Source organism: Varanus komodoensis, unplaced genomic scaffold (genome assembly GCF_004798865.1).
Source record: "Varanus komodoensis strain SLA01 unplaced genomic scaffold, ASM479886v1 scaffold1, whole genome shotgun sequence".
Lineage (NCBI taxonomy): Eukaryota > Metazoa > Chordata > Lepidosauria > Squamata > Varanidae > Varanus > Varanus komodoensis.
Window position 1 is genome coordinate 126,033,582 of NW_025335268.1, and position 9,217 is coordinate 126,042,798.

Genomic DNA, 9,217 nt, shown 5'->3' on the forward strand with positions numbered 1-9,217 from the left:
GAGGAACTTCTGTTGTAAAGCAAATGCCTCGTCGAAAATGTGGACATCAGCAATGATGGGGCTGCTGTAGCATGAGAGGAAATCATGAAGTTGCGCACTGATTGGCAACCACCACCTGCGCACACCCACCCATCCTGACACTCACTGAAGGCCTACAGGTTTTGCAAGTAGCTTGGAGACTTCCATATGCTCACAACTTGCAGGTATGAACACCCAAAACACACCAGCTTCTTGCACAATGTGAGACTGGCAGAAGTGGAACCCCATAAAGAGTAATGAAAGACCCGGACTGTGCACATGCAATTGATGGTGATCTGTAGGGCTTTTTGAACACTGGTCAGCATCTATTGCCATGGGGGAGGGAGAGGGAGAGAGAGAGAGAGAGCGAGAGAGTGTGAGAGAGAGAGAATCCCTGTCCATGTAGGAGATCCTGATAAGCTAAAATGCCACACAGAGGACAAAACTGGCACAAGGCAAGCAGCAATTCAATTACTTTTGGGGCATGGTGGTAATTGAATTGTCACTCTCTGTGCTTTTTGCATTTCATTGCCCTCTGATACCACAGCTCACAGTCCTCCATCTGCCCAGCCATGTGTGTATACGGACCTGCAACTGAGGATAATAAACACTCGTATCTACTGCAATGGATGGGTTTGTGCCATAACACATTTGTTATGGTTTATGTTATCATAAATGCATTGGTCTTTAAGGTACTTAAAGACATTTTATTGTTTTTGCTGCAATGCAAAATGCATCTACCCAGCTGGAAACCGAAATCAATGAGTAAGAGGCCAGAGCACCCAAAAGTTTGAACACTCTTTTATGGCGTTTCATTTGCTTCTGATAAAAGCATTGCCCAACTGTGCGCTTGGAGATTTTTCCTTGAAGCCCAGAGGTGCCTTCAGAGGGCTCCTATCACTGCAAACTGATTGTCATTGTGCAGCTATTCCATCTTCACCCAAACAGATTTTCTATAGTTAAGACAGAAGAAGCTGTGAAAAAGCTGTGGGGGATGGTTCTGAGCTGAAGATGGTGGCATTGGAGCCTCTGCAAAATTAGGTGAATGAGGCAGGCCAGTGCTGTCTTAAAAATGGAAGCATTCCAAGTCTTTGACCTTCTGTTTTGCCCTTCATGAATATCTGAGCTCCTAAAGAGAAGGGGGATAGCAGTTGTTAATCTATTCCTAGAAAAAGCTAAGATTATTTTATCGCCTTAAAAGAGAACCGCCCCGGGGCTTCGGCGAATGGGGCGGCATAGAAGTCCGCTAAATAAATAAATAACAAATTTATCCTGGCATAAGCTTTCCTGGAGTGTTTGATATTTTTTTATCCTAGGCTGTGAATTGTTGTATTTGCTTTTTTTGCTTTTGTTGCAGAATTGAAATCTGATCTCTACGCAAGGCGCGCTTCCATTGCCACCCTGTAAACCTTTAGGTGGAACAGTGCTGTAGTGGAATATTAAGAAAGTACAAGAAAGAAAATGCATTTTCTTTCTCTTTCAGAAATAACACTCCATTTTCTTCACTATAAAAGCCCCCCAGGAAAGTGCTCTTGAAACCAGAAGCAAAACTGGAAGCACTAGTGCGTTGTTAGCTAAAGAACCTGTAAATGCCAATAAGGAATGAGTCTCCAACAGAAAAACCACTTGGTCATAACATTTGACAATGCTTTCCAAAAGATTCAGTTAGCACAATCTAAGCTTGAAAATTGGGAAAAATAGCCCAGCCTGCTCATCCGCAGAATGGCATCCTAGACACGGGCTATGAGTATTTCACTGGCTAGCTATTTTTTAATGCTGCATTCCCCAACCTAGCACACTTTATATTTATTGGGCTACAACTCGCAGCCTCGCAGCCAATGTCCTGTTCAGCATATCAAGATGGCACCAAGTTGGGCAAGGTGGCTTTGAGAAACAAGCAAACAAGCCCCATCACATTTGGGCTCTGCGGGAAATCACTCAGCAGGCATACTTGTAACCTTGGCAACAGCCACTTCCTCTGCATATTTCAGACTTGGCATCCCTGCTTGGTGAGCAGATGGTGCTTTTAGTTCCCTGACTCTCCCTCACCCCACCGATCCCCAATGCTTGCCTTCTGTTTGCTTAGTTTAGCAGTTTCTTCTGTCTGCTGGTATCCGCAAATATTTTCTGCATTCCTGCCACTTCGTCTTGGCTGTCTCTTCTCACAGCTGTTCCGTGCGGGTGTGCTTGTATGGAAAGTTTCAGTGCCTCACATTTCATGACAATGGTAGATGTTTCATGTTGCTTTTGCCAGTGGTAGCCCCATGCCATAACTGTAGATCCCTGGAAATGGTCCCCAGATGGACCAGTTTGTTACACTTGGATTGTCACGTATTTTATGGTGCTATTGTCTGGCTGCATATCAAGTTTGAGGTTTCACTTTCCACGATCCCAATTTGTGTGGGCTTCCGTGGCTGTAAAGAAGCCCCTCTCCCTCCCCATCTCTTTATACCTCTTTAAGAAACTATTTCTCTGCTAACACCTGCCTGTTCTCCAACAGAGAAAAGAAGTGCAGCACATAAGAGGTACATCCCATAAACATCCAAAAAGGTGGGATGCACCTGGCAGCTTTCTCTAGGGTTCAGCTCACCTGAATGACTCTCTCAGAATCTTTCAGTTGGATGCTGCCCCCCCCCCGCCTATCCACCATCCTCCCAGATTTAGCCTTCCCCAACCTAGTATCTTCCAGATGTGTCTTCCACTGCAACCCGTATCAGCCGTTGCAAGTCCCCCCCCCCCCAGTGTCTTTGTTTCTTCCTGCAATGCTTTCCCCAAATATGGGAATATCCCATGTTTTCCATAACAGTACTATGCAAATTGCTGTTTCTTAGATAGTTAATTTGGTGAATATATGCTTTCTTTCTTCTAATGGGGCTTTGTATTTTCTCCATTATCCTATAGGGATTGAAATAAAGCTGCTATTATAATTGAGCCCATTGAATTCCCAATAACTTTTGGATTTGGTTTTATTTGCTACCATAGCCATTCACTGATGCGCTAAAGCAGAGGGAGGCAATCTGTAGACTGCAGGTGCCATGGGGCAAGCCTCCACCAAAGGACACCATTAGTGCCCATTTTAGTCACGCGTTCCAGCATGTTCGTTAGCCCTATTCTGCTGAATTTCATCAGGGCGGAGCTGGCAGGAGCACAACTCCTGGAGGAAGCATGGGTGGAAATTGGCTTCCGGGTCCCTAGATGTTGTCCACCCCTGGTCTAAAGGTTTGAAGGAGAAGCTCTAGGAATGATAGGCTGAACTCTAGCCACCCGTAAGCAAGGCAGGAATTACAATGAGTCTCTTTCTACAACTCCCCTCTTTCTGATTGCCATATAAACACCAGAAGTCTGGTTCTCTTTTCCTCCCAGACCTGGCTGGTTTTGAAGGAAAAGAGGGGGTGACTACTCAGGAAAATTCAGCTCAAGGTGTACCTTGCAACCTATCCCGCTGCAGAGGATGGAAGTGTGTGCCTATATGAAGCACAGTGGCAAAGCCGTCAGCAATGCAAACAGCAACAAGGTAGGTTACATTGTATGTACTCAAAGCCACAGGCTTTGAGTACATACCAAGGCTGTGTACTCAGAGATGGGCACATCTGATCCAGTCGAGGTTCCCAACTACTGCATTCACAGAATTGCATGCCTTCATGGTTGTGCAAATGCAGAAAAACAAAAACAAAAAAATAACCCATCAAAAATTGTGCTTTGGCCTCTGACAGGTGCTCTGGTGTGTTGCTTGGGAACTTTGAAAGGATTATCAGTCGCTGTCAAAATGGGGATTGTGAAACCTAGCTGTCAGGTGAGCAAAAATAGCTCACAATTGTGGGAAGTATCCGGTCCATACCAGTTGCCTTCAAATATTGCTTGGGCACTTGTGGATTGGCTGTCCCTTGCAGGTGCCCAGAATCAAGCTTGGCAAGAATCACAAGGGCCTTTTGCTGCTCCTGCTAAGCAAATTGCTGGCTGGTACCTGGTACCCACATAGAACTTGGTCACCTGTGTGCAGATGGCACAACAACCCGTCATGGATACAACAATTTCTAGAAGAAGCAATGGCTTTTCAAGGTGGCATGTTGCCATCAGATGAGTCAGTTTGAAGGAATGGGTTCATGTTGATATGACATGACAACCCAGTGTAGCTTGGGCTGTGTGTCCTGTGAACCTTGTAATTGGCAAAGTCAGCATGGGAAAGGGTACAGTAATCACTGCAGAAAACCAGGGGTGGACTCTCCAAAATCCAGTATTATCAGCTATCTGTTCAATGAGGCATTAATGCCTGCTTTGCTTCCACATTTATGGCAATCATGACGTTTTCATCAAAAGTGGGCAACTTGTGAAGAAATGAGGGTCACCTTGAAAGCATGCGTTGGAAGTCAGCAGCTAGTTTAACTTTTTTATTTATGATCTGTTTGGGTCTAGACCGGGGTCTTCAATGCATTCACAGTGGATTTCAACACATATGTATTTAGCCATATGTTTCAACGGAGGAAGCAAATCCATGTGCTTTTGGGTATGCAGGTGTGCTTTCTCCATCTGAATGATGCCCAGGGCTTTCTAGCAGGAGTGGAGAAGCTCCAGTCTGGGAGGCCTGAGCTTTCCCTCTCTGCTCCTGTCCCCTGTGATCATTTGGCAGTTTTCTGGCATTTGTGCACATTTGAGATGCCTCTTCTAAGGCTTAGCTGCTGGCAGTAAGAACTTTTGGTGCACAATCCAGATGCAACCCAGTCCTGAGGATCCAAAGATTGCTATGTCCTTGCTGGAATGAAGCCAGCAGGGCAGGAGGCAAGGGGGTGTGAGATTCATATGTCAGCGGGCTCCTTATCTATTCCAGCCTGCAGCTTGAGTTTTACAGAGAATATCCATGTTGTTGAACTCTAATCCCCCAAAATAGCTTTACCACCATGGAGCATCATGGACAACTCCTACGGAGAAGGCTTTCTTTGCTTCCCCATTCTATGACTAAGAGGGGTGGGAGAGAGAGAGGTTGGAGGAAGTTTGGGGCAAAGCAGGATGTATCATAGCTTGGCCTCACCAGTCCCCTCCCACTTCCTGGAATGCCCCCTTTTCCCCCTTTGAGGCCATTTTTCAATTGGAGCCTAGGAGAGGCAGCTGGCTTGGTTCTCTCTGTGCCAACTGCAAGACAGAGGATCTCCTCTCTCCCCTTTCAAAAGTCAGAGTGCAGTGGCTGACCTCAGAGGTGGGGAATCGAAGCCATCCTATAGTTCTTGGGATACTGGCCCAGAAACCTTACAACAACAACACCAATTTCATATCTCTACTGCCCAACAGCAGAAGCAGTTTGCAACAATCTATAAACACAGGTTTATAAGTGACTCTGTTTGGCTCCAGCCAAATACAATGCAGTCCCTGGCAGCTTTTCTGAACTGGAATTCTACCCTTGGGCTTAAAGCAACACCCTTGCTCTGTAGGTTTATCAGAAGACTTCCTGAATTCTAGATTAAGGGGTCAGATACCCTACTTATATATTCATGGTGATTTCCAGGCTACTCATGGTGGACATGTTGCATTATTTATCTGTAGTTACTGGGGATTTTGCTTGAGATGTGGCCATTCTTTGGATATTTCAGAGATGAGTCTTCATCACTATAAAGGCCCAGGACACAGCTCCCATTTACTCAGGAGAGCAACTACAGGGATTGTATGGAGAAGTATATAAATCAACAGTCTGCATATAACATTGCATTTCCTGCGCTGCACTGACAAGCATTATGGTGGGTACGCAGCTGAGAGCAGGGGGAAAAAATGTTAACATTAGGTCTTTGAGAAACGTTGGGAGATATAGGGCCTTTTCCCATTGTTTAAATACACACAGGATTGTGCCCCAAGCACAGCACGGCGTGAAAGCAAGCTTTCCTTCAGTGTTGCCTTCCAGCCTCTAGAGGGCGCACAAGGATCAGGAACAAATGTTATTGACTTAATGAATTAGCAAGGTTTCCATTAGGACTGCAATTCAAGGCAGATCAGTCTGAACTGGTTGGCTTGCTTCTGTATTCAAGTGCTGTTGTTTTCCCTTTTAGACACAATCTTTTATGTTCCTTGGCAGAATCACAGATTAGATAAGAGATGAATTGTGCCTTGTTATGTGAGTGATGTGAGTTGTTAACAATCTCTGTGAGAGGCCTACAATATAGCCAGTGACCACTAGGTGGCACCCTTTGACCATATTGCTCACAATATCGAAGGATTACAATTTTATTGAGCACTCAAGAGTCAATCGGACCTGCCAACTCAACAGTTTTTCTCACCTCCCTAACTTCTGGGAAGTAGAAACAGGCAGTGTCTGGTATGACTGGATTGATTCAGAAAGGATTCAGAAAGGAGATGGTTTCAAAACTGATTTGCCAGTTACTCTTTCCGTGCCATAGCCACTCAATGGTAGTACTGGAGAGTAGTATGGGTTTATTTGTATCTGTCAGGTTACAGTACAGAAAGCCTCCAATTGATGGGCATATGGGGAAGCATTATTATTAATATTAATATTATTATTGCAATGAAGCCATGTTGTGGAAACATAAAGAATGTAGAAAAGAACCATGCTGGATCACACCAAAGACTGTGAGTGCAGAATCCTGTTCCCAAACAAATTCCGTGGCCAAACAAATATGCCACTGAGAAGCCCATATGCAGGACATGAAGGCAATCGCTGCCTCCCACTAATGCTTGCCAGTACCTGGTACTGGGAGAACGGTGCCTCTGATTCTGGAGGTAATCCATAGCCCTTGCGAATAATAATCATGCACCAGACTTTGCAGCAACTTAGAGGACTTGGCTTGAGTACTGCTCCATGGGGCACTGGAGCTAGAAATGCATGTTTGTTCTTGTGAGCAGGTATGACATGCTGTCCACATACCAGACGATTCGTTATGGGGGATGGTGGGACACTGGGCTTGTCATCTTACTTCCCCAAAGTCTTTGTAAAGGGCTTCTCCTTGTAGCAGGCATAAGGGTCAATCCCTGAGCAATGGAAGTACTGCAATTAGGTGAACAAATTGGCTGACCTGACCAAAGGCAATTTCCTACATGCCTAATCGTGTCCTTGTGGGAACAGGCAGAACCGACAATCCTAACTTTGCATTTTTCCAATCTTAATTCAGTTCTTCTGGTTTCCATATCAGTTTGAGATTTTTTAAAAAATGCGTTTGGGGACACATTTTTGACAGAACTTCAAAAATGTAGAGATGTGCAAATACTGAAGGATAACAGAATTCCTAGTTAGTGTCTGTGCTAAAAGGGGCACAATTGAGAGAGTTACATATATCTTGCCTTCTTTGATTAAAAAAACCATTGGAGTTGCATACAACAATTTAAAACAACATAGACTTAAAGCTATAAGGAGGAGGACATCAAAGGCACAATCTTATGGTCTCCTGAAGTTGTTTGGAGAAACACAGGGTTTTCTGGCACCCCAGCTTCAAGGTCTTAGAACCAGGACTTTGCAGGCCAAGTTCTTACCCTGCCCAGCTCATATGATGGCTGAAAAGAGCTAGTCAGGCAGGAAACATGGTAGTGATAGAATTTGCGACCACATGCTTAGCTGTGTCTAGTTCTGACTTTAAAGACTTGCGTGCATCTAAGGTGGAGGACATGGGACTCTACCCTAAAACATTGCAAATGCAGACTTTTAAAGGCCAAATTGAAAAGAAGTGGCTGGACACCCTTTCTAAGGGCCAAGGCAGTGGGAACCATCCGCATTTCTTGAAACAGTGTACTTCAGAGTCTGGGGGCAACACGTGTGAGTCCCCAAAAAACAGACTTTGTGAATAAAGGAGCCAGTCCTGTGGTTTTTAATACACAGGCAGGTTCACTTGTGGTCTCTTGTATGTTAGGTCCTAAGCATAAGGCTATTGAATCACTTTAGCCCTGAACTGAAGGAGGGGTTTGGATAGACTGATCTACTTCTGAAACATTCTCAGAATCATACTTCTACTGCCACTTTCTCTTCCCTTTGTGTATCCGGAAACTTGAGATTTATCCTTGTGTGCTCTTCTTTACTCAGATAGGAAGAACAAAGAGACAGATGAAGATCTAAGTGGGGGAGAAGTCATGGAGTTCTCATTTTAGTGTGAACTAATTTAGTTTTGCACTTTGAACCAATATACAAACTGAAATCCAGTTTTTCTTCACAGTCACACTTTGCTGAATTCTAATGGAGTCTTTCAATCAAAGAAATGCTTAGAAACTGTACATTAGCGGAAAGTGCACACAAAAATGTATTAGTGAAAGTAAGTATTAATGAAAGAAATTTTCACAAATCCATAAGATTAGAAAGGCTACTTGTAAAACACCTGTATATTAGACAAAATTATGTACAAAAAGCTGTGTAAAATTGTGCACAAAAATGCATTTAAATGTTCATGTGGTTTTTTTTCTCAACAGAACAATTTTATTTTTTTCCACTTTTCAGGACAATGCAAAGTTAAGATTAGAAAAATGCTTAAAAGTTCAGGACTTACTAAACTTAAGGCTGACAAATTGAGAAGCTGAGTAAAATGGAAAGATTCATTCATCCTTAGTTGAGAGGCATCTACAATATCTACAGCCAGAACTTTGATTCAAGAATTGATGGGGAAGGCAAAGGAGTTCAGCAGAAGGATGGCAGCTGAGTCGGCGAGGGACACAATTTGGGATGCAGAGGGAAAAGGCAGGATGCGTTTAGAATTGTTTTGACTTCAGTAACGTACTGATGGGTGGTGGTGGAGGAGACAAAGCACAGGTATTGCTGGGGGAAAAAGATTTAGAACAGACCAGTCCGAGCTGTAAAGGGAGGACAAGTGTTACATGCCCAGGGCTTTTAGTTGGAACAGTCCACAGCACAGGCTGGCTGGATGGCGGAGCCTGGGGTATGAGGGCTGAATGAGCCTGCGGAGATATGCGGACTCTGGTTCTGGCTGCATTGTAAAGCAAGAGAGGCCCCACAGCAGCCAGCAACAGCTTAGCGAGAGGCCTGGTGTTTGGTCTGTTCCACATCAATGGGGCGTCCAGCTGTGGCTGAGGATGAAAGAGAAAGAGGGGATTAAAGGCTCCCAGGGTCATCTCCAACCCGCCTAAGACTCACTGACAGGGCCGCATGCAGCTTCAGGAAGCCTTCTTCATATGGAAAACATTAGGAGACAGGAGGAAGGGTCTTCTTCTACCCAATCAGGGGGAGATATTTATTCTGAAATGCCCCCAAATCTCAGAACCA